Source organism: Staurois parvus, unplaced genomic scaffold, assembly GCF_062004578.1.
Source record: "Staurois parvus isolate SC_StPar_1 unplaced genomic scaffold, SC_StPar_1.0 ptg000392l, whole genome shotgun sequence".
In the NCBI taxonomy this organism is placed as follows: domain Eukaryota; kingdom Metazoa; phylum Chordata; class Amphibia; order Anura; family Ranidae; genus Staurois; species Staurois parvus.
Genome location: NW_028318188.1, coordinates 3,229,480 through 3,254,225, shown reverse-complemented (window position 1 = coordinate 3,254,225; position 24,746 = coordinate 3,229,480). Strand labels below are relative to the sequence as shown.

Below are 24,746 nucleotides of genomic sequence, written 5' to 3'. Positions count from 1 at the left end.
AGGTGGCAACCTATCACGGTACCACGCTTGAATTCACTGAGCTCATGAGAGCAACCCATTCTTTCACAAATGTTTGTAGAAGCAATTTGCATGCCTAGGTGCTTGATTTTATACATCTGTGGCCATTGAGGTGATTGAAACACCTGAATCCAATGATTTGGAGGGCTGTCTCAATACTTATGCAGGCCATAGACGGTTCGTTTATCAGCCGATTTTTGTCCGAAAAACAAAACATCGTTCGTTCTGTAAACCGATGTTGCCACCAATGATTGCGAAAATTGGCCATTTTTCACAAATTTTCCAGCATGACCAATAAAAGAAATGAGGAGGAACCACAAAAATTGGCCGATGCCATTGCCCCACTAACAGTGCGAAAATTTGCAGATTATTCTTTCGGACAAAAACATCAGCCAATAAACAAACCATCTATGGCCTGCATTAATATAGTGTATATAATCTCCAGTGCCAATAAGACAAACAAATTGAGGTAATGGAATTCACAACCTTCATTCATAGCCAAAGAGAACCCATGACACATATGCCAACAGCAAGTTATTCTGGCTACCCTTTTTGTTAATGGTATTTATTTGTAAATGAAGAACTGACCACACACATATAATGTAGATTCCTCCATTCATGATACACAGCACAGTTGGATGAATCTCCCACTGTGGCTACTATATCAATAGCCAGCCCATCTGTAAATGAAAGTGAAGCTGCAGCAGAAAAATTTCAGGTATCTTGCCCTGGTAGACATTACTGTGCAGTGGCTGAGCTGTGTAAATCTCAGGACTAGATGAAATTAAATACAAATCCTATGGCAGGTAAAACTGCTTCTATGTATGCATTTCATAAGATTTAGCCATTTGCCTTGAGTCCAGTTTTATTTGATTTCAGATGTACAAGGAACATACCAGCAAACTGTACATGGGGCTCACAAAAAGAACCATCTCTGCTCGATGCCATTTGTGGCCCACTGTGGCTTGAATCTTTGGTCCAGTTCCTAAAATGGTTAAACATATTCTAATTTTACATGTGTTTAATGTGTTCTACATACATTACCATTGAATCCTGTATAACTCTTTAATGAAAGCACATCAAAGGTGCAGCAAACGTGCATTTTAAATACTGTGCATTAAAAAAATAATCCTAGGTGTCATTGGAAACAAAGGGGAACTTTACTAAACCTGGAGCACCCAGAATCTGGCGTAGCTATGCATGGTAGCCAGTCAGCTTCTAACTTCAGCTTCTTCAATTAAGCTTTGACAAAAACTGGAAGGTGGATTTGTGGGTCACAAATCTGGCCCACAGTTTTACAATGCACACCTTGTATGTGCACAGTGTGTACACATTGCTATTATTTATTGCTCAGCCATCAGTTTTTCGTTTTTCCTTTTACAATAGTAGGTTTGATACTGCCGCTTTATGTGAAATGCACAATGTTTATAATACATTCAGTTACAGTAAAATAGTCATGAAGGAAATCAAATGCTGCAATTGCAAACCTTACCTCTGAAAATAGTAAATGCCTGACTGCCATTGTAGCCCTCTTGCTTCAGTACGTTGAATACCTGACCTATGAAAATTATGCAGACAAGGACTTTTGATTTTACTCAGGCTTTCCTGATCCTTATTCTTGTCACAGCTCAGTGACTCAAAAGGTATTGATAGTAAAATCAAATCACTTGTCAGTTTCAGAAGGAGGACAGCAGTAGAAGCCCCCATATTTCTCTTAACAACTTTATGTCTAAATATCTCTTTGAAGGAAAAACAAAACTGTAAGCAGCACTTCTAAAAGGAATATATAGTGGTTTAAACTGTATTTGCTTTATTTATTGTGTGGCCATGGCTAAAAAATATATATATGAATATTTAGCATGTATGTTAGAGAGACACGGTCTGAAAGGAAACACCCTCTGCTGTGTGTACTCATTAATAAAGAATTGTAACAATACTGTGCCACGTATGCACTGAACATTTAACTGTAAAACAAATTTTTTTAAATACATTGTAAAAACACAATTAAAACATCAGTTTGCATACATAATAAATAAAAATATTACTGACACAAGACTATTATAGTTGGCCTTTAGGTTTATTAACACTCACCTTAATAAGGACTGGGACGGCTCCTCTTCTGGTAGTTTGTCACAGACCTAGATTGGTCAATAACTTAATCAATTATTTAAGTAATCTGGGAAAATAAGCAATATTAATAGAGGACAGATTTTAAACATGGCAGGTTTAGGCTACTTTTACACTGCTTCATTGCAAAAACGCAGTAAAAATGCATATACATTTTAGCTGCATTTTTGCCGTGTATCTGGTGCCTTTTGCACCTGTGAAAAAAAATGCCATGTGCCTCAAAAAATGCACCAAAAATGCAACACTTTTTTATGTGTTTTCCATTCATTTCAGTGGGAAGGTGTGTTTTCTTTACCGCATCAACAATGCGGCAAGCAGGACTTTGAAAAATGCAACGGACCCGCAACTGACCAGCGTGAAGAGTTTCATAGGATTTAATGGTCGTGCATTTTTTCTTCTGCATTTTTAAGCGCAAAAACGGAAGAAAAACTGATCAGTGTAAAAGCAGCCTTAATTGATTAAAGTTCTGTGTTCTCACTTCAGTCTAGAAAACATTGCACATTTAACCTCTTTCTCGCCGCCCTATAGCAGAAATACTGTTACAGGGTGGCAGGGCTGCGCAAAGTCACATATATATATATATATATGTATGTATATATATATATACGTGATTTGCATTTCTGGGTGGGGAGCGCATGCATAAGACAGGGAATGGGGACCATTGTCCCTTGAGAAAATAGGCCTGTGAAATGGTCAGGCAAATCTATTGAGAAATGATACTGAGGATCCCCTGTGTGGACCTTCTGGAATGACAAACAAGAAGTCTGTTTTCTGAAAGGAAGTTGTGGCATTCAGATAAACTCCAAAATCCCTGATTCCATCTAAAGAATGAAGAGTAGTCTTGTATGATGCATTTCAGACAGAACACTAAAAAGTAAGAACTGTATGTAATCCATAGCATGGTTTCTCAACAAGGGCTCCAAAACATCACCAACTGTTCTGCTGCTGGACACCACTGAAGTGAATTCAATGGTGGCTTCAGTTCCAGTGCTAAGTGGATTGCTGTGGATTAATATCCATCCAATGATCACTAATTAAGGACAGCAGCATGGGGCAAGCAGAACAGCTCTGGTCTTTTAGGTAACAATGAATCAAAAGAGAAACCAATTAACACCAATGCAGAATGTATTTATCAGAATATTTTTACTACCAGACACCAATCATATTATATGTACAAGTCACTAACCCTGCTAATGTACTATGGGTTCTGAAAATATTTCCAGGGGCTCCCCAAGACCTAAACATTTATTTAGGTTTTGAGATTTAGATAGAAGTTTAGATAAAAGAAGCACTTTTGTGAGTACTTTTTATTTGTGAATTTCTGACGACATACCCGCCTTGATGATGCTTTTTCCGTTTGTGTCCTTTTGACTAATTTGTCCAAAGGCTGTATTTCTGGAGACAATTGGCCCGCTACCAAAAAATTAACAAATAAGTATTTACAATAGAAAGCAAGTTATACATTTTTCTTAATTTATTCACATATCCTTTAGGGTACATGCGTACATGCAGATTGGCTCCTCAGCATCATATCTCAGCATTTTTGTGTTCCCAGGAAACACAGGGACAGCATTCGGTATAAGTTAAAGTATAACTTTGGGCAAAATCAAAGGTGACATACATGGCATAATGTGGTCTGTCAATATCATTAACACTGTAGTTTGTTTTTCTGAGTCTCCCCCTTAACGGTTTTTATTATTCATTGATCCTGCCAGTAGATCCATTTATTTTAACTTTCTTTAACAGGGTGACAACACTGTCTACAGTGACATCACACTAACTAATGTCTGTTTGAAACTACATGTTTAGGTTTTAAGACCATCCTGACTACAGGGTGACAACACTTCTATGTATCTTCACTGCAGAATCTACAGCATTGTCATGCTATTAGTGTAAATTGAATAATAATAATGAATATTCTGTCAGGTTCAGACTGCATCATATACAGTTGTGGCCAAAATGATTCAACCCCCAATGCTGTAAAGGGGTTTAGGGACTATAGTGTACATTTGGAATTGTATTCAGAATCAAATCCTACAAGGACGTTGTAACTACCCAAATGCAACTAAAATGACATCAATTGTTTATGTAATACAGTAGTAAATGGTTCTTATGTGGTTTCTTCATTGCCACAATTATTCAACCCCTTAAAGACTACCACTCTGAAGAACAGAGGTTCATACAGGTGCTTTCCATCAGGTATTGAAAACACCTGTGGATGTCACCGAGCAGCAATCAAGCATAATAAGCACCAATTAGGCAGCTTTAAAATGACTGTGATACTCAGCTCCTTCTAGACATTTACTGGTGTGGTTACAAACATGGTGAAGGCAAGAGAATGGTCCAGGAAGACAAGAGAAGAGGTGATTTCTCTTCACAGGAAGGGCAATGGCTATAAGAAGATTGCAAAGATGTTAAACATACCAAGAGACACCTTAGGAAGCATCATTCGCAAATTCAAGGCAAAGGGCACTGTTGAAACGCTACCTGGTCGTGGCAGAAAGAAGATGCTGACTTCGACTGCTGTGCGCTACCTGAAGCGTAGAGTGGAGAGAAGTCCCCGTGTGACTGCTGAGGAACTGAGAAAAGATTTGTCAGATGTGGGTACAGAAGTTTCAGCCCAGACAATAAGACGCACACTGCGTAATGAAGGCCTCCGTGCCAGAACTCCCAGGCGTACCCCCTTGCTGTCTCCAAAGAATAAGAAGAGTCGACTGCAGTATGCCAAAAGCCATGTGGACAAACCACAAAAGTTGTGGGATAGTGTTCTGTGGACTGATGAAACAAAATTAGAACTGTTTGGGCCCATGGATCAACGCTATGTTTGGAGGAGGAAGAACAAGGCCTATGATGAAAAGAACACCTTGCCTACTGTGAAGCATGGTGGAGGGTCAATCATGCTTTGGGGCTGTTTTGCTTCTGCAGGTACAGGGAAGCTTCAGCGTGTGCAAGGTACCATGAATTCTCTTCAGTACCAGGAGATATTGGATGGAAACGTGATGCAGTCCGTCACACACCTGAGGCTTGGGAGACGTTGGACCTTTCAACAGGACAATGATCCCAAGCATACCTCCAAGTCCACTAGAGCATGGTTGCAGAGGAAAGGCTGGAACATTTTGGAGTGGCCATCGCAGTCACCAGACTTAAATCCGATTGAGAACCTCTGGTGGGACTTAAAGAAAGCAGTTGCAGTGCGCAAGCCTAAGAATGTGACTGAACTGGAGGCCTTTGCCCATGAAGAATGGGCGAAGATACCCGTAGATCGCTGCAAGACACTTGTGTCAAGCTATGCTTCACGTTTAAAAGCTGTTATAACTGTAAAAGGATGCTGTACTAAGTACTAAGATTGAATGTCACTTGGGGGTTGAATAAAACTGATAATGCTGTGAGCACAGAAAAGACATTTGTGGTTATTTCATTATAACTGTTATGTTATATTTGTCTGACCTACAAGTGCCTCTTTAATGTAAATGTAAGCAAGATGACTGAATGATCAAAAGCAATGTCAAACTGGCCAAAACACTCAATTTCAGTGGGGGTTGAATAATTTTGGCCACAACTGTACAGTATGTAATTAATGCTCAATTCCCAAGCACACTACTAGGGTTAAATTGCTCATTATGTCTAGGGCAGCCCCTCTCAACCAGGGTGCCCAGGCACCCTGGTGTGCCTTCAGGCTTCTTAAGGGGTGCCTTGGCAAAATGCCCAAAAATTGTATACAAGCCAGCAAGTGGATCAATCCTGCCTTTTAGTACACAAAGCCACAGGTTTTCATTGCACACTTCTATGACCTTCTAGCTGCCGGCATCCTAACAACCAATGACATCAGCAGTTGATAAGGAGGACATGGAGTGAATGCACATCATTCTTGTTTGCCCTTCTCCTTCAGCACTGGAGTCACATTAGCAGAGAGAGGGAGAGAAACAAAGAGACACACTGGAATACTAGTCGGTACCAGCGGGCGAAGGTGTATTTGCTTTGGAAGAATAATCACCTCTAATGTTGGGTGTATTGGATGTCAGTGTGATAGGTAAGAAGTGGAAAAAAAGAGTGCCTTTCCATGAGCGTGGCCTTCATCTTCTGGCACAGCCTAGCGCTCTCTCACTCTGCGGCGCAGACGTAATACGAGACTAACATGTCTGTGCATATTGCCACTGAGACCTCTCTAAGGACAAAAGATGCTGGGAGCCAGCAAGTTATGGTCCTTCATGGACAAATAATTAATGATCCTTTGAGTTCTCCAGCCACTTATGCCAGCGGATTCTGGGCACAACGTCAAAGATGCAGCCCTGTAGAGGAGTACATAGCACCGCATTTAGCCCTCCTAACCAAGGAGGACCCAAGCCCATCACAGCCATCTTTATTCTTGGCTCTAAGGGCACCTTTATCCAAGCCATGCACTCTTGCCTTGCACCTGGCTTCACCAGAGGTAGGAGGTTGATCACCCTCCTTGAAAAGGCTAAGGAGGGTTCAAGTGTCTGTCAAGTACACTCATTCATTAGGGTAGCAGGCCTAGAATAGGATGACCCAAGGGACTGCCTTCGAAGTCAGAACATACTTAATGTTTTCAGGACATAAACTCCCCGTTGAAGAGGAAGGATGAAGAGGTTGTTTCAAGAGGAGTCGCATGACGTTTTTTATTAGTAAGCAGCAGCAAAATTATACACTACCCAGGAGGAAAGCACCACTTATTTGTTGAAAATAATTGCACTGCCACATTACAGCACTGCACTCCACTGCAAAGGCATGGACAATACCAAAGTAACTGTTAAATGTCCTCTGAAAAGCAACTACTTGGGATCACTTTTCAGAGGAGCAGCTACAGTTGTGTTCAAAATAATAGCAGTCAGACATCACTAACCTGATCAATCACTGTTTTTGGTAGAAATTATATTTCTACATGGCAAATAATTTACTAGCAGGTGTAGTAGAGTAATAGAAATCCAAAAGACCCAACAGTCATGACATGCATGCTGCTGATTCCGTGTGAATGAATCACTAATTTAAAGGGGCATGTTCTATTAGTGGAGTTCTATTAGTGAGGTCATTCATTCTTTGAAAAACAGGTGGCAATTATTGCCCTTATTTAAGGAAAGAAGGCAGCAAATGTTGTACATGCTGGTTACAGTGCATTTCTCTCTGAAATTCTGAGGAAAATGGGTTGTTCCAGACCTTGTTCAGAAGAACAGCGTACCTTGATTAAAAAGTTGATTGAAGAGGGGAAAACATAAAGAAGTGCAGAAAATGATAGGCTGCTCAACTAAAATGACCGCAAATGCTTTAAAATGGCAACCAAAACCTGAAAGACGTAAAAGAAAGCGAAAAACTACCATTCGAATGGATAGAAGAATAGCCAAAATGGCAAGGACTCAGCCAACAATCAGCTCCAGGAAGATCAAAGAAGGTCTAAAGTTCCCTGTGAGTACTGTTACAATTAGAAGACGCCTATGTGAAGCCAAGCTATCTGTAAGAAGCCCCCGCAAAGTCCCACTGTTGAAAAAAAGACATGTGCTGAAGAGGTTACAATTTGCCAAAGAGCCCATTGACTGGCCTAAAGAGAAATGGCGCAACATTTTGTGGACTGATGAAAGTAAGATTGTTCTTTTTGGGTCTAGTGGCCGGAGACAGTTTGTCAGACGACCCCCAAACACTGAATTCAAGCCACAGTACACTGTGAAGACAGTGAAGCATGGTTGCACAAGCATCATGATATGGGGATGTTTCTCATACTACGGTGTTGGGCCTATTTATCACATACCAGGGCTCATGGATCAGTTTGAATACATCAGAATACTTGAAGAGGTCATGCTGCCATATGCTGAAGAGGAAATTCCCTTGAAATGGGTGTTCCAACAAGACAACGACCCCAAACACACCAGTAAACGTGCAACATCTTGGTTCCAGACCACAAGATTGACGTTATGGAGTGGCCAGCCCAATCCCCGGCTCTTAATCCAATAGAAAACTTGTGGGGTGACATCAAAAATGCAGTTTCTGAGGCAAAACCAAGAAATAAAGAAGAACTGTGGAATGTAGTCCAATCATCCTGGGCTGGAATACCTGTTCACAGGTGCCAGAAGTTGGTTGACTCCATGCAACACAGATGTACAGCAGTTCTCAGAAACAGTGCTTATACAACTAAATATTAATTAAGTGATTCAAAGGAAAGCAAAATCTTCAAACATTTTTCAGTTTATATAGTGAATGTTTGACTTTGTAAAGAAGAATACAAACACTGCTATTTTTTTTGAACAGTCTAATATTCTTTTTAGAGGAACAACACAAATTTGATATATGTTTCTTTATGTTTTGATTTGGAATAGAATGTGTAGTGTTCCCAATGCATTTGTGTGTATGTAAATAAAAGCTATTAGAAGGATGTTGAGCTTTATTCACTTTTTAACACACTGCTATTATTTTTTGAACACAACTGTATGTTAGCTGCACATGCAAACAAGCCCTGCTCACATTTCACAGGCAGCTCTGTATACCAATCACTACATGCTGTATAAAAGCATTGCAACCATATGTACAGCAATGCTAACTTCATCTGCCTGTTTTTACCAATCCCCATGTGGTTGAGGTCTTAGCAACTAGCTACCAGCAACTAGAGCAAATACACTGGCAGCTTCAAAATACTGGCAATGGCTGGCATTATTCACGGATACCAAACCACCAGACTGACACAGGCCTAAGACTATATTAGTGGGTCCAGCCTTCCTTGCACAGCCCTGTTTCTTCATGATTCATACTTCTCCTGCTCCCTCCAGCATAAGCAAGTGTTCTGATATTCTTCTTCCCAGTCATAGGAAGCTGCCTGTGCACCCACTGCCTACTGAGGAAGCAGCGCAGCAGCAAGGAGGGCTAAAGGGCCCTGTCCTTGGTCAACATTCCTTTCCTCAGGAAGGGTGGTCATATGTGCCAAAATGTTTTTTTCCTCTGACCAGAAGTTGGATGGGACTATTCCAAGAGACTCATCTCTGCTCAGCCCTGAATGTCCACAGTTGCTGTGCAGATGGATGGTGCTTGCAGTTGGCTCCCGATTGACGTAAAACATTAAGTTTCATAGAGCGGCACACATTCTTGGAATGTCATATAGATTGGGTGCACAGATGGTAAAGCCAATTTTTGGGATCAATGGGTGCCTTCTATAGTAAAACTTGTTTACTTTTGGTGGTTCAGACATTGCCCTATAGACTTTCTTCATCCCGGTCAGAGTAACATTTTCCGCTCAAGAGGTGGATGTCCTCTTTCAGTACATCAATAGTATACAACTGCAAAGGGCATCAATTCCAAGTCCTCCCTTACAGACTTTTTATTCTCTTCGATGTCTGTACGAAGAAGACCGAAGACTCAATTGGTGTTGAGTTTAACCACTTGCCTACCAGGCACTTATACCCCCTTATTTACCAGGCCAATTTTCAGCTTTCAGCGCTACCGCACTTTGATTGACAATTGCGCAGTCATGCAACATTGTACCCATATGAAATTTTGATAATTTTTTTCTCACAAATAGAGATTTCTTTTGGTGGTATTTAATCGCCGCTGGGTGCTTTACTTTTTGCGCTATAAATAAAAAAAGTGCAAAAAATTTGAAAAAAAAAAAAAGTTTCTTTGTCTCTATTATAAAATTTTTCAAACAGGTATTTTTTCTCCTTCACTGATGTACGTTGATGAGGCAGCACTGATGGGCACTGATAGGCGGCACTGATGGGCACTGATAGGCAGCACTAAAGGGCACTGATAGGCAGTACTAATGAGGTGGCACGGATATGCGGCACTGATAGACAGCACTAATGAGGTGTCACGGATAGGCGGCACTAATATGCAGCACTGATAGCCGGCACTGATAGGTGACACTGATGATGGGTACTGATAGACGGCACTGACTGGCATCACTGCTGGGCACTGACTGGCGGCACTGACTGGCACAACCCCTGGGCCCTGACTGGTGGCACTGACTGGCAGCACTGGTGGGTGGCACTGGTGGGCAGCACTGGTGGGTGGTCACAGGTGGGTGGCACTGGTGGGTGGGCACAGGTGGGTGGCACTGCTGGGCACAGGTAGGTGGCACTTCTGGGCACAGGTGTGTGACACTGTAGAGTGGCACAGGTGGGTGCACTGCTGGGCACAGGTGGGTGATCTGCTGGGCACAGGTGGGTGATCTGCTGGGCACAGGTGGGCGGAGCTAGTGGGCGCACTGCTGGGCACAGGTGGGCGGAACTTGCGGGTGGTACTGCTGGGCACCGATCATCAGGGCACTGATCATCAGTGCCCTGATGATCGGTGCCAATCCCCGCTCTGACAACTGCCGGTTCTCGGCAGTACTTTCCTCACGATCTGACAGCGTGAGGAAAGTGCAGCCGAGAACCGGCACTTGCATTTCCCTCTGATCAGCGTGTCATTGGACACCGCTGATCACGTGGTAAAAGGCCGCTGTGATTGGCCTTTTACCACATCACGTGATCAGCTGTGTCCGTAGGACACAGCGATCATGGAGATCGCCGGGTGCGCGCCCCCTGGGGAGCGCAGGAGAGCGCGTTCTGGGAGGCCGTCATATGACGTCCACTCAGAACTGGCCGGCCGCAGTGCAGCCGTCATTCGGCTATCTGCGGTCGGCAACTAGTTAAAGAAACTGAGTCTCGGCGGGGGATGGACAAATCCAGTTCACATACCTTTCTTCATGACTATCCACCTCAAAGATTACCTTTCCAGAGGTCCTAATCGCTGTGTAGCCCCTCTGAGGAAACCGGGTTCTGTGCATCCATTATTACTTGTATGGTATTCTACTGTTGGCCCAGAGCCCAGATCAACTACTAATTCAAAAGGGTATTCATCCAGCCAGCCTGAGACGTATTGGCTGGATAGGTGTCAAAACAGTGGGATACCCCTCTAGTCATCAATACGGATACCCAGTTCAATGCTCGAGCAAGTACTGTTCTGCTCCTTCTCAGAATAGGCCAAGCAGCAGCGAGAATCTTCGGAATGTGGTATCTGTCAAGTTTGTCAAGCTTCCCATTGCTGGGCTCTCTTGGAATGATGTCTTGCATCCCTTCACTACCATGGGCATTCTGGATTCTCTGGACGTTCCAAAGAATTTCCTTTTTGAAACTCAGAAGGTGGCATCTGTGCCGATTCAAAGTGCTTCTCCTCAGATGGGAGCAGAAGCCTTTGGTTATGGGTGTGACAGGGGATCACTTGATCCTGTACGATAGGTTCATTATCCCAGACCATTGTCACCTCCAATGCCTGTGCTGCAGGGTGATCATCACCTGCAGTTACTATGTGTGCTGTCCTCCCTGCATTCGGGCTTGACTTCTGCTGTGTTGACCTCATGCAGAATAAACAGTGTCATACATTTAGAAATAAAGGAAACTCAACTGCAGATTCCAATGAAGTGGAACTATCATGTCCTTGACCAACTGTACTCTCCAGGGGCTACAGGTGGTGTTCCTTCTGGGCACCCAGGATGCCAAAAGGGGCTGTGGCAACAGGTGTTTTTGGTTCTCAATGGATGGGTCTTTAATCAAAAAAATCTTGCCCATATCACTTAAGTGTGGGGCCTCCCTCAGTTGATCCTGTTTGCATGACCATTCTTTCACAAGGTGCCTCTCTTGCTACCTTCACGTGTTGGTGGGGGAAATGGATTCTCTCACTTGCCCAAAATTGCTTCCCTCTACTGCCTTTGGTCAAGAAGTTTCAGGAGGCTGTTGACCGAGAGTCTCACTGTGATAACAAACATGCTCAATTGGCCTGCAGATCTGGGTTTTACCCTAGTCATGGAACTAGAGTCTGAACCAAACTATCAGTGTTTCCATGACACCTGGCCCAGGATGGACTGGAAATTGAGAGGGAAGGATTAGAGGACTTGAACCATCCTCTGGCAGTGGTAAATCCTGACAGAGTTTCAGGAAGGATGTCAACAAATGCTATTTACTCTGAAGTCTGGAACAGGTTCACAGTTTTTGCAGCTGAGCAGGATTTTGATCTAATGTCCTCACACAGATCTGGATTTGAGGCTCAGCCTAGTTCTGTAAGAGCACAAATTTCTGCCATTTCAGCTTTCATCAAGGAATATGTGCATGTGAGCTGCCAGGGAAGGGTTTCAGGAGGTTGGTCCTGAGACTTTGCACAGAGGAAGAATAATGTTCTCCAGTGGGATTTTATTCTGGTACTGGCTTTCCTTGGCAGGACTGTTTGCACCAGCAGAAAGCAGTCGTCAGTGGGATGTCACTCGAGAAGCAGTGTCCTTCGATAAAACTTTGGGCAATAACTTCAGGGGCCAGAGTTTTGGATTTGCAAGCACTTCAGGCTACAGAGTCCTACATAATTGGGGCCTATACTCCTCGAGCAACTTTTCCCCAGGTGGCTTCAGTTTTTATCTTACAAAGTGATGATTCCATCATTTCTGGCAAAGACAGTACCTAACCTTCACAAACTGGATGTGCCAGGTGTCTACGATGCCTACTTTCAAGCTGCTTCCTAGTTTAAATCCTCTGGGAGGCTGTTCGTGCTTCCATCAGGAAAATTTGGAGGCGGAAGCTGCAGCAAACCTTGCCATCTTGGAGTGTTAAGGTCATCCTCAAAACATACATTGCAGCCAAGCAAGAGCCTCCAGAAGTGGTAAAGGCTCATTCAGCAAGGTCCATCTCTATGTTCGAGGCAGTGCATGCAAAGTGTCTCTGGAGATTTTGCAAAGCAGCAGGCTTGTTGCCACAGTGCACCCTCCTCAGGCACTACAGGGAAGATCCAGGAGCTTGTATGTCAATGGACTTCAACAGAATTGTAGTCTAGGCTTTCATGTCCATTGTAATAAAGTTTGATTATACACTTTAGCCGTCCCTGTTTAGCTTGTTATTTATCACATGTATGCTGCCATGTAGGCATCAGGAAAACAGAAAATGGTATCAAATACTTACTGTAATTTTCCTTTCCGGGTGCCAATCCATGGCAAGATATGAACCCTCCCTTGTTTGAGCTTGTTCTTTGTACAGAGAATGGGGGAGTTTTTTCTCAGTCAGACTTTTATAGATTTACAGAAGTCCTGTGGGTGGATATAGGGGGCGGAGCTATATCACATGTATGCTACCATGGATTGGCGCCAGGAAAGGAAACTTATGGTATTTGATACAATCTTCTGTTTTCTCTTACCCAATTTCTCAGTTCAGATGGCTCCAGCTCTCCTCCTCTCCCTAAAACTGGTCTGTGGGAGGAGCCAGTGCCATCACCTATTATACAGAGACAATTATCTGCATTGGCAGTTGATATATTGTATCAGCACCACACCCCAATTAAGGCAATTCAAGTGGCAAGTATGTAAATCAGAGACTTTAAGAGTGCTTTCCCAGAAAAGAATAACATTGTAATGCTTTTATTATTCATTTATCCATTAAAATTGTTTCCAATAAAAACATTATGTCATACTACATGGTGTTCATTGTCATTGTTTCAAAGAGGTACAGGTGTCGTCGATCCCAAACATGTTTTCCGTGACAGCTGAGCAGACATGTAGGCCCTCACAGAGAATAATCTTAACTTAAAATCATTTCAACCTGACATTAAATGAAGATCTACAGGTGATTGGTTACAAGTTTGTTAACGGTTTTCCCTGAAGAAGCCCCAATGGGTGAAACATGTTCGGATCACACCTCTACCACTTTGAAACATTGACAATGAAAACCATATAGCATGATATAATCGGAGAGATTTACTAAAACTGGTACACTCAGTCTGGTGCAGCTATGTATGGTAGCCAATCAGCTTCTAACTTCAGCTTGTTCAGTTAACTTTTGCAATAACACCTGGTAGTCAATTTGGTTATCATGCACAAGTGCACCAGATTTTGCACTCTCCAGTTTTAGTAAATAAACCCAATGATTTTATTGGAAACAATTTTGATGAATATGTGTCTATAAAATTGTAATGCTTTTATTAATGTTTAATCTTTTTTGGGAAAGCACCAGTAAAGGCCCCGATTTACATACTTTCCACTTGAATTACCACACAGAGACATTAACCCTGTTTGGTACACTGAGGAGGTTGCAGCACTGGAGGCTGCCTGCTGGAGCAAGGAGTAAGGCAAGTATTCACACCTTAAGCCTCTGCAGATAGACTACAGACTGAGATTTTTTTTTTACTTTTTATTCAGAAATTGCAAAGAGCAAGTACAAAGCATAATCCAAAAGGCATTAGGCTGAACAGGAGTCATAAGTATACAAAACAATTGCAATAGGAAAGGAGATGAATTTTACAAGGTTTTCCATGTACGGCAGAAACAATAACATGCATCCCCTTTAAAAGAGTCCAGAAAATATAGACACAGTCTGCACAGCATAATAGTTGGTCCTACCTCAGCATTTAAAGTGATTATAAATGCATTTTTTTAAAATAAAAAATATGTCATACTTACCTGCTCTGTGCAATGATTTTGCACAGAACAGCCCTGATCCTCTTTTTCTCAGGTCCCCGCCTCCCCCCTCTCCCACCTATTGAGTACCTACCATATCAAGCCACTTGCTATGGGGTCACTCATGCGAGCTTACTCCCGTGCCAGCTCTCTGTGTCCATATACACACAGAGCGCAGCTTAGCTCCCTCCTCACTAGCTGAGATTGCCAATGGCTGTCTTTGAGCCTATAAGGAGGGTGAGATTTGAGAGTTGCTGGATTGAGATCGGGCTCAGGTAAGTATAGAGGGGGGCAGCTGAACTCAGAAGGTTTTTTAACTTAATACAGAGAATGCATTGAAGTAAAAAATTTCATCCTTTAGAACTACTTTAACGTTTACACTGCAAGGTATTTTTTCCTGGAGTTGGGCTTTGTACCCCTAGTTCCACTTTAAGTGATTCTTAAGATTAACCTTATTCAATTTTAAATATTTAACTGGTGCCCCTCTTTGATCACTAAGCACCAACTGTCGTTCGTGTGTCCAGTGAGATCACTATTACAGGCCACTGAGGGCTCCTCATTGGACCCTGATAAGGTCATTAGCAGAGCTTAATGATGAAGTCAGGTCTCAGTAATAAAATTAAGTGAATTTAAAAAGGAGGCACAGAAGTAGTTTTTTTTTTGCGTAATAAAGGTAAGAACGTAGGCAGAACTTTTACTACAATATTTGAATATGGAACACAAGTTCACTTTGACACATAAAATGTTGCTTAATACAGATATCTGACTGTGTGCATGGAACACATTTCTACTTATCAGCCCCTCTTGTAACACGTTGCCTGATCCTTGTAAACAGTGTTTTTTATTTAAGCACAGCTTACAACACTCATGCTAGCATTAGGCCATTTAAGAGTGCCCATTTTACACAGGGATTATCCAGATAGGTAGAACATTTCTGCGTTAGTAGGCACTAATTGCTCCCTCTTTTATGTACGGTAGTGTGCTGCTAAAACCTCTGGTGGAAGGAAAAGCTATGGTGGGTTCAGTTTGCAAAATATTATATTTAAATATGGGCTGATGTCTCCTAGCCTGTGTTTCTTGGTAAGACATTTGACCCTCAATGGTCCGCCCAAAAATACATGCAATAAAGCACCTATTTACAATATCCACAGAACCTATGCCCACTTACATGATGAGATGTATTAAATTGTTCTTACCATTACATCTGTTTGTTGTCAGGAATATTTCTCCCTCCTCACTACCTACTGTACTTCTTACAAATAACCTTGGGGGGAACAAAAACAGCAAAACAGTACTAGTGAGAGCAAGTGTCCTGTACCTATGTGATGATACCACTAAACAAATACAAAGTTTAACAAAATTTGAATGTCAAAATGTCAATATTTTAAAAGTTAAAAAAAAATATTTCTGAGATCACTAAAAGGCTGCCTTCACACCTATGCTTTGCGATAACATACAATAAAATGCTAATTTTACTGCGTGTCACTATAGTGCGTGGTAACACATGGCTCTGTAAGCTATGACACTGTTGTTGTGCTGCATTAAAAAAATAAATAAATAAGATAATACATACATGGATTCATCCAGACCATTCCAGGTTTATTCCTGGTAGGTCAACATTACTGAATATCAGGAGAGTGTTTTTAAATCTACAAATTCCAACAGAAGAAAGGAGATCAAGAGCCATCCTTTCCCTCAAATCTGCCAAAGCATTTGACAGCATTGAGTGGAGTTGCCTGTAGCAGACTTTGTAAAGATGGGGTCACATTTAAATGCAGACAAAGTGGATGAGATTGCTTTATAGTGCCCCTAAGGCGAGGGTGAGGATTAACAATGGTCTATCAGAGTATTTCTCATTGACTCGGGGGAGAAGACAGGGATTTCCCTGGTCGCCCCTGCTCTTTGCCCTGAAACCTCTGGTTATAGCCATTAGAGCTGCTAGAGATATGTAGCACTACCCCCTTAGGAGTCACTGAGTTATTTTCAGGCTCCCTGTCATCCTGGACCTGAAAGTAGGCTCACACACAGATTTGAGTAAATGTGATCAGAGCTATTAACTTAAATGTTAACCTCCAACTGCCACTTCCTGTCTGTCATCTACCACTTGCTGTCCTTCCACATCTCCTGCTGCACTGGCCACAAAAATTCAGCTAACACCCTTACTGTACATCTTCCTCTATGACCCCTCCCCCCCAGCACCATTTCTCACCCCCAGCACCAGATGGCTGCCCCCCTGCCAGCACCGATCCCCTGTGGCTTGATGCAATTGTTAGCTTCCACCTGCTGCCTCTCCCACCAGCAATTGCATCCAGACACCATGCACATAGTTTGAAAACAATCCCCCTATAATACCCCCACTGTGACCTCCACCCCCTTCAGTGTCCCCCTCTCCTCACCAATCCCCCGCAGCCCCTTCCATGCAGCTCTGCTGGTCCGCTCTCCCTCCACCCCCTCCCACCGCTTGCAGGTGCTACCTGGGAGATCAGTGTGTATCAGGATGGAGAACGGGGAGAGCCAGTACCGGTTGCTTCTGTTCATTCATTACTGAAATATAGTAAACAGTGTGTTTACTATACTTCAGTCTGTGAATGGATAGGATTCCTTACAGACTCTTATGTCATTCACCTACAGTGCAGATGAAGCTGCAGAGAAAGGAATTGTCTTAAGTACCTTTCTCTGTCTCAAAAAAGAGACATTAGGGGTCTTATTAGACCTCCAATGTCTCTCCGAAAACAGCCCCCACCCACCAAATAAAATATGTAAAAAATATTTTAATAAAATCTTTCCTTTTACAAAAAATAAATAAAAACATTGTAAGGTCCCTTTCACATAGGTGGAGGGATCAGGTCCAGCTGCCAGTTTTATAGGCAGACCAAATTGAACCCTCCATTATCCTTTATAGAGCGGTGGAAGTAAACAGACTTATGTCCGATTACACAAGCCTACATATGATCCACTAAAACCAATCCGTTCCCCATCTGTCTAGTGGATCAGATGCCAGTCAAGTGTAAACAGACAGGCGGTCCGTTTACATCCCACCACCCGTAGAGGAGAGCGGGCTTTGTCTGTGTCTGACAAACAAAAACCCCAAAGAAGGATATTACACCTCATAGGCCAACAAAGGCAGGATTTATTTTGGACACAAGAAAAAATATATGGTACAATATGTTACATATCAACATCCAAATGCATACCCCATAGTGCTGTCCACCCCTCCATCCCTCCCCAACATAACAACCCCCCAACACCCACCACACACCCCCCCACACCACCCAGCCTAGTATGGGCGCCAAACCCCCCACAACCTAACACCCTGTGGAAAGGGCCCCCCACCTCACTGCAGGACATCCGGGGCCACCACCACACACCCCGCCCTAAATTACCCTTGTCTCCCTATCCTAATTTAAGTAGCCAGCTGGTGGTAAATGCAATGACAGTCAATGTCCCAACAATTAATGGTGCCAGCAACAACCCCACTAGGGGAAAATTTGTCTCTGAATAAGTTAGTATCCTTGTTGTAGGGATATATACCCCGCCTCTCAGATCTCTGCTATACAGCTGCTCCCTCCGGACTACAATGGAAGTACACAGAGTCCTTCCTAGTTAACCACCTGACAGGTGCTAGCAAGTCCAGCCTACCAAAAGTGCACTGTGTGAAAGGTAGCTGATTGACCCATAGACAACCTGTGTGTATCACGGGTGGATGCTTCCATGGACCTCACAATCAATTGCCATATATAGAACAGTCTCACAACGTATACACCAAGTTGCTGAGTGTCCTCCTTGGCTCTGTGTCCAGGGCCTGCAATGTCCATGCAATGATGTAGGGCAATGTAGAGCTGTGTTCGTGGGTCTCACCAGAGCGGCATTTAATATCCAGGCGGGAACTAGAGGCCAGCGAGCAGGGGATCTCTCAGGATAGGGAGAAATGATCCCTTCTGCCTACATGGTTCGCCCCTTCCACTGACAGGGGCTTCTTCAGGGTATATTTTAGGGATTGGTCTGTATTTGTTGCTATTTATCTCCATCTCTAGGGCTGGATTCCACCTCTTAAAGCAACCTCCCAGGGAAATGTCCACCATGGACTAACGTGAGTGCACCCATGTCAATTGGTCAACCTGCAAGCATGTTGTAAAACAGGGTTATAAACCCCAGTATCTCATCCTTTATATGCAACATCTGGGCTAAATAATAATAATATATATTGTTTGTATACAGAAACAGTGAGCATATTGTCCACCACAGCTTCAGCAACAGGGGAATTATTGAGAATTGTGCTTCTGCTTGTAAGGTGGTCGCTGCCAGACCCTGTGCTTTTAAACTCAGGTGGCCAGACCATTTTTGCAATTTTTCCATTGTTTTTTTATTCTTCACGTACAGCTTTCAGAGTTTTTAAAAGACCACCCCAAACCATATATTTTTTGAAAGCTTATGACCAGTAGAATAAAAAGGTGCTACTGAATTTTTGGGCCCCATGATATTTGTGCAAATGTTTATGAAAATAATGTTTTCTCTAAAAATACACTAAAATCATTATTAGTAGATACAGACACAGCAAATTTTAACCTGTGTTAAGTTATTAAATAACAAATATTTGTAAATTTTAAATTGCCCCTTTGTGCAAAATGGTGAAAATCGAACATGGAAAACTGTAAATAACCAAATTTCTCTAAAGCTGGAGGTTTTCATTTTTCACTTACAGCTTTCAGAGATTTTTAAAGACCCCCCAAACCATATATTTTCTGAAAGCAGTGACCAGTAAAATAAAAATATGGTGCTACTGATTTTTAGGGCCCAATGATATTTGCACAAATGTTTATCAAATCTAATTTTTTGCTAAACAACTTTTTATTCTACTGGTCATATGCTTTCAAAAAATATATGGTTTGGGGTGGTCTTTTAAAAACTCTGAAAGCTGTACGTGAAGAATAAAAAAGCAATGGAAAAATTGCAAAAATGGTCTGGCCACCTGAGTTTAAAAGTGGAGCACAGGGTCTGGCAGCAGAAGGGTTAAATGGGAGTAATCCACCTTACAAGCAGAAGCACAATTCCCTATAATTCCCTTGTTGCTGAAGCTGTGGTGGACAATATGCTCACTGTTTCGGTATACAGGGTTCACAGACTATGCGCAAATATGGGATAATAAAAATCTACCAGAGCTTAAGGAGCTAGAGAACTTCGACAATTGGAAGCAGAAGGGAATTGTGCAATTATCGCAATTGTACACATCAAGTGCAATGAAGACCTTTCAGGAGTCGAGAGATGAATTTGGGCTCTCCAATAAGTGTTATCAGTATTTACAGATAAGACACGCATTGACAGCCCAGTTCAAGGCAGTAGAGTTGGAATGGAGTAATGCCCCCTCATTAAAAATATTACTGAATGCCACCTCTACTTAAAGGTTAATATCATACTGTGGTGTTGCCCCAAACTGTATAAGCATTGGGAGGCAGTACTTCATACCATTAACTGAGTTTTTCTTACTACTCTTCCTCTGGACCCTAAACGCTATATCTTAGGTATCAGTGATGATGTGGTAATGGATCAGATTATAGGGAGGCTGTTGCTAGAGCCTTGTTTCAGGCCCGTAAAGTGATATTGTTACATTGGAAGAGTACTTCTCCTCCCACTCATAAAGAGTGGGTGGAATATATGGGCATTACTGTCAGGTATGAGCGAGTTATTTTTCAACATTGGGAATGCGTCACTAAGTTTTATTAAGTATGGGGGAGCTGGTTGGAAGTTTAACGCCCTGTGCTGATGGATCTGGTTATGGATAGGTTGTTTGACATTCTGTATAGCTTGTTTTCAGTCAGAACTGCAGGACTGCTCTCTTATGCTTTTTTATGAGTAGCTGGATGGACAATTGCTGGACTATCATAGTGTATTGTGTATTGGTCCTGAGTCGTATATAAACACTGTACTGTGGAACCTGGGATGTTCGGTCTTTAGTTATTGAAACAAAAAATTAAACATACAAAAAAAAGTGGCACTTGAAAAGGATTAACACCTCCCATGTAGAGTAAGGTGGAAAAAGGATGTAGAATACGGTAGTTAATGGATGATCAGTGGGATAATATCCTAAAATCAGTTGAGTCAGTATCTTTATCCCCGGTACAAAAATTGACACAGATTTTTATCATTCATAGGATATACTATACACCAAGGAAGCCGTTTCATGTCCAGATGCATCTTGTCCAAGGTGTGGAGATCCATCTGGAAGTTTTATTCATATGATCTGGAGGTGTCCTAAACTATACAGATACTGAGAAAAGGTGATAGAAACAAAAAGCTCCCTGTTTGGTATAATTCTCTTGATGGAGTGTACTGGGGTATATGGGGGAAGTATGGCTAACATTTGTAAAGGTGAGCAATGACATTGCAGTGCACATTTTAAAAAGAAAAAAAACAGCAAAAATATGTGTAATAAGGAGAAAAAAACCTCTTAAGCTGTAAATCATCTTCATCATCACTGCCGGAAAGTGAGCCATCCACGATAGTTTCATCGCTGTCATAATCAGGGAGTGTCTGAGTTTTCATTGTGGAGCATGAATCCATAGTCCTATGATTAATGTACTTAGTGGGGGTACAGTCAGACTCCACCTAATAATAAAAACATGTAATGCAAATTACACAATTAGAGCAAAAAAGCACGCTCATCATGGGTCTACGTTATGTCCTTGAGCACTAAAGACTGTGAAATCCATGCTTACCTAACATTTTTACCATATTTTAACATTAATAGTTTTGTTTTAGCAGCCCTAAAACTGCAGAATGCATTACCCAATGCATTTAAAAAATGGATATCTAAATATATCTGTTCTAAAAATTTACATAAAACTATTGATTCTTGTTTGTTTTGTGTGAAGTGAGGCACTATTTAACCTGCTTCAAATCACTTTACAGAACAAAAGTGACATGTATAAAAATCGCAAGCATCTAGGTAGGATATGCCTCTTCGCAGTCTGAATGTCAGATCACTGATATCAAATCAGTACTTCCTAGCAATATAAAACTTCCCTGTCCCCTCCCACTTTTTCTTACTGGACAGTGAGGCAGCCCATCAAAGTGTGAGGTAAACAGGAATGTATGAAGAGGGAGTGGAGCTACACTGCTTTTGGGTGCACTCTTGATTTTCTTTCTGCTGTAAGCTGCTGGACAGTTGTCTAATATGCAAAGGATGTGGCTGTAACCTAGCTCTGCTAACAAAGATCATTACAGCTTGAGGTGTAATCATCCCTGAGAAAATAGGATTTTCTCCTATAGGTCAGCCCTGGATAAAGCATCATACTACCAGTATGCCTCAGTTTTTTTTAGCAAAGCAGTACTGAGAGCGTAAACAAACACAGACCTGTGTCTCTCAATGGACTCCAAGAAAAGGATTTCAAGATGAGCGAAACAGTCTCATTTTCTTTTTCATCCATAGAGGAAGTTTTTCACCCTTGGGACATCTAAAAGCAGTCCAACTGAGTGATGGCCAACACTGCAAACAAGAATGCAACAGAGCATAGAAAACAATAGAAAATATAGTAGATATGTGCAGAAGGAAAACATTTGTTTAGTTTTGGATCAATTTGTTAACTTACTAATTTAGTTTTGTTGCATTCATAACAAAATTCATTTATTCGTTTTCAACTGGATACTAATTTTTCCGATGGATTCAAATCAAAAATTCAAATTTCAGAATACGACTATGCTTTCTATTTTATTCTATTCTATTCGAAATTCAAATTTCAGAAAAGAGCTATATTCTGTTCCAATCTATTCTATTTTTTCTATTCTATTCTTTTATTTTCTGTTCTATTCTTTACTACTCATTTATTTTCTATTCTTCGATTTTCTATTCTATTTTCCCTCTTAGATTGTAAACTCTAACGAGCAGGGCCCACTGGATCCTCCTGCATTAATCTGTATTGTAATAGTACTGTCTGCCCTCATGTTGTAAGCGCTGCGTAAACTATATAAAACCTGTATAATAATAATAATAATAATAATAATAAATAATTCTATTCAAAATTAGAATTTTGGAAGATGGCTATATTCTTTTTATTCTATTTTTTCTATTCCATTCCTTTTTTCTATTCTCTCTTTATTCTATTCTGTTTAATTCTATTATTCTCTATTTTATGCTGTTTAATTATATTCTGCTTTATTCTGTTAGAAATTCAAATTTTAGAAGATGTCTACATTCTGTTTTATACAATTCTATTCAAATTTCACATTCAAATTTTGGAAGACGGCTATATTCTATTCTCTAACCTCTGGGGATATCTCCCTAAACCCTGGTCTTCCAGTATCTCACCCCCACATCAGGCATCCTCTTTCTCAATTAAATATCAGTCCCCGTGCTCCCAAAAACCACCCTCCCTTTTTCATGTGTGCTCTGGAATGCCCGTCCTGTCTGTAATAAGCTTACCTCTGTCCATAACCATTTTGTCTCCTGCTCCCTTAACCTACTAGCAATTACAGAAATCTGGCTTCAAGCAGCAGATTCTTCTTCTCCCGCAGCACTTTCCTATGGAGGCCTCCTCTAGACCCACTCACCCAGACCCAGTGGTCGGAAAGGTGGTGGAGTTGGTTTGCTTCTATCCCCACTGAGCACCTTTCATGTCCTCCCTAACCCACCCTCTCTATCCTTCTCTTCTTTCGAGACTCACTTCATCCGGCTATTTTATTCTATTTCTCTGAGGATTGCAGTGATCTATCGGCCTCCTCGACTGATGTCCCGCTTTCTTGATGATTTCTCCGCCTGGCTACCCTACTTTCTCTCCTCTGAACTACCCACTATCATTCTTGGACATTTTAACATCCCCATTAATGTCAACAACCCGGCTACATCCCAGCTCTTCAACTTAACCTCATCTTTTGCATCAGCACAATGTATACAGTCCTCCGCTCACTCTGATGGGAATACATTAGACCTTGTTTTCTCCCATCTTTGCACTCCCTACAACCTAACAAACACCCCCTTTCCTCTCTCTGATCACAATCTCATCACCTTCACAGTCTCTTCGTCTTCAAACACCTATCCCTCCAAGCAGCAAACAATTACCCGCAGAAACCTTCACAACTTGAACCCTGCTCCTTTCCACTCTGCAACTGACCAACTCTATGACAGAATCTCTCCCCGGTCCTGCCCTGACCTGGCCACTGCTGTCTACAACAGTTTGCTTTCATCCACATTAGACTCACTTGCTCCTCTAACAACATTTACAACAACAACCATTACAACTTTGGCAGACTGACGACACCAGAAATCTTAAACGACATAGTCGTGCGCTGGAGCGATTGTGGCGTAAAACCAAATCTCAACAAGCATTCACCCTATATAAATCTGCTTTCTTAACATACAATTCCTCCCTTCATGCTGCCAAACAAGCCTACTTTGTCACTCTTATTAATACGTTGTCATCCAGTCCTCGTCGTCTCTTCTCTACTTTTAACTCTCTACTTTCTCCACCTCCACCCAGTACCTCACTCACTGCTCACGAGATTGCAAATCATTTCAAAAACAAAATTGACGCAGTTTGTAGGTGCATCGCTAATGCACAGACATCCATCCCACTTAGCATACCTTATACTAAACCTCCCTCAACACTTTCCTCTTTTGACCTTGCTACTACCGAAGAGGTCACTAAGGTTTTCTCAGAAACCCGTCTCACCACGTGCCCCCTGGATCCTGTCTCCTCACAACTACTACGGTCACCCTCTTCTTCCATCCTATGCTTCCTCACTCACATCTTCAATCTTTCCCTCTCTACTGGTGCCTTCCCTTCCCCTCTAAAGCATGCACACATCACTCCCATACTTAAAAAGCCCTCCCTGGACCCCACCAACCTGAACAACTTAAGACCCATCTGCCATTTACCGCTAAACCCAACTTAAGACCCATCTGCCATTTACCTCTAAACTCCTAGAACGCTTAGTCTACAATCGCCTGAGCTCCCACCTCACCGACAACAATCTTATTGACCCTTTACAGTCTGGCTTTCACTCACTACACTCCACTGAAACTGCCCTATTAAAACTCACTAACGATCTACTAACTGCTAAAACCAATGGCCACTACTCCATACTCTTACTACTTGACCTCTCTGCGGTTTTTGATACGGTTGACCATCCCCTCCTCCTCACAAAACTCCACTCTCTTGGCCTCAGAGACTCTGCTCTCTCCTGGTTCTCCTCCTACCTATCG

General features: G+C 42.0%; 1 long non-coding RNA gene across 1 annotated transcript; it reads right to left on the bottom strand.

Annotated features, from left to right (window-relative positions):
- Window positions 1–784: 784 nt before the first annotated feature.
- LOC149455493 (uncharacterized) lies at window positions 785–3,559 on the bottom strand. The gene is made up of 3 exons (XR_016314040.1): window positions 3,479–3,559; window positions 2,110–2,156; window positions 785–1,003 (listed from the first exon to the last, which is right to left on the bottom strand). It is a non-coding gene; the product is annotated as an uncharacterized LOC149455493 (long non-coding RNA).
- Window positions 3,560–24,746: the final 21,187 nt, after the last annotated feature.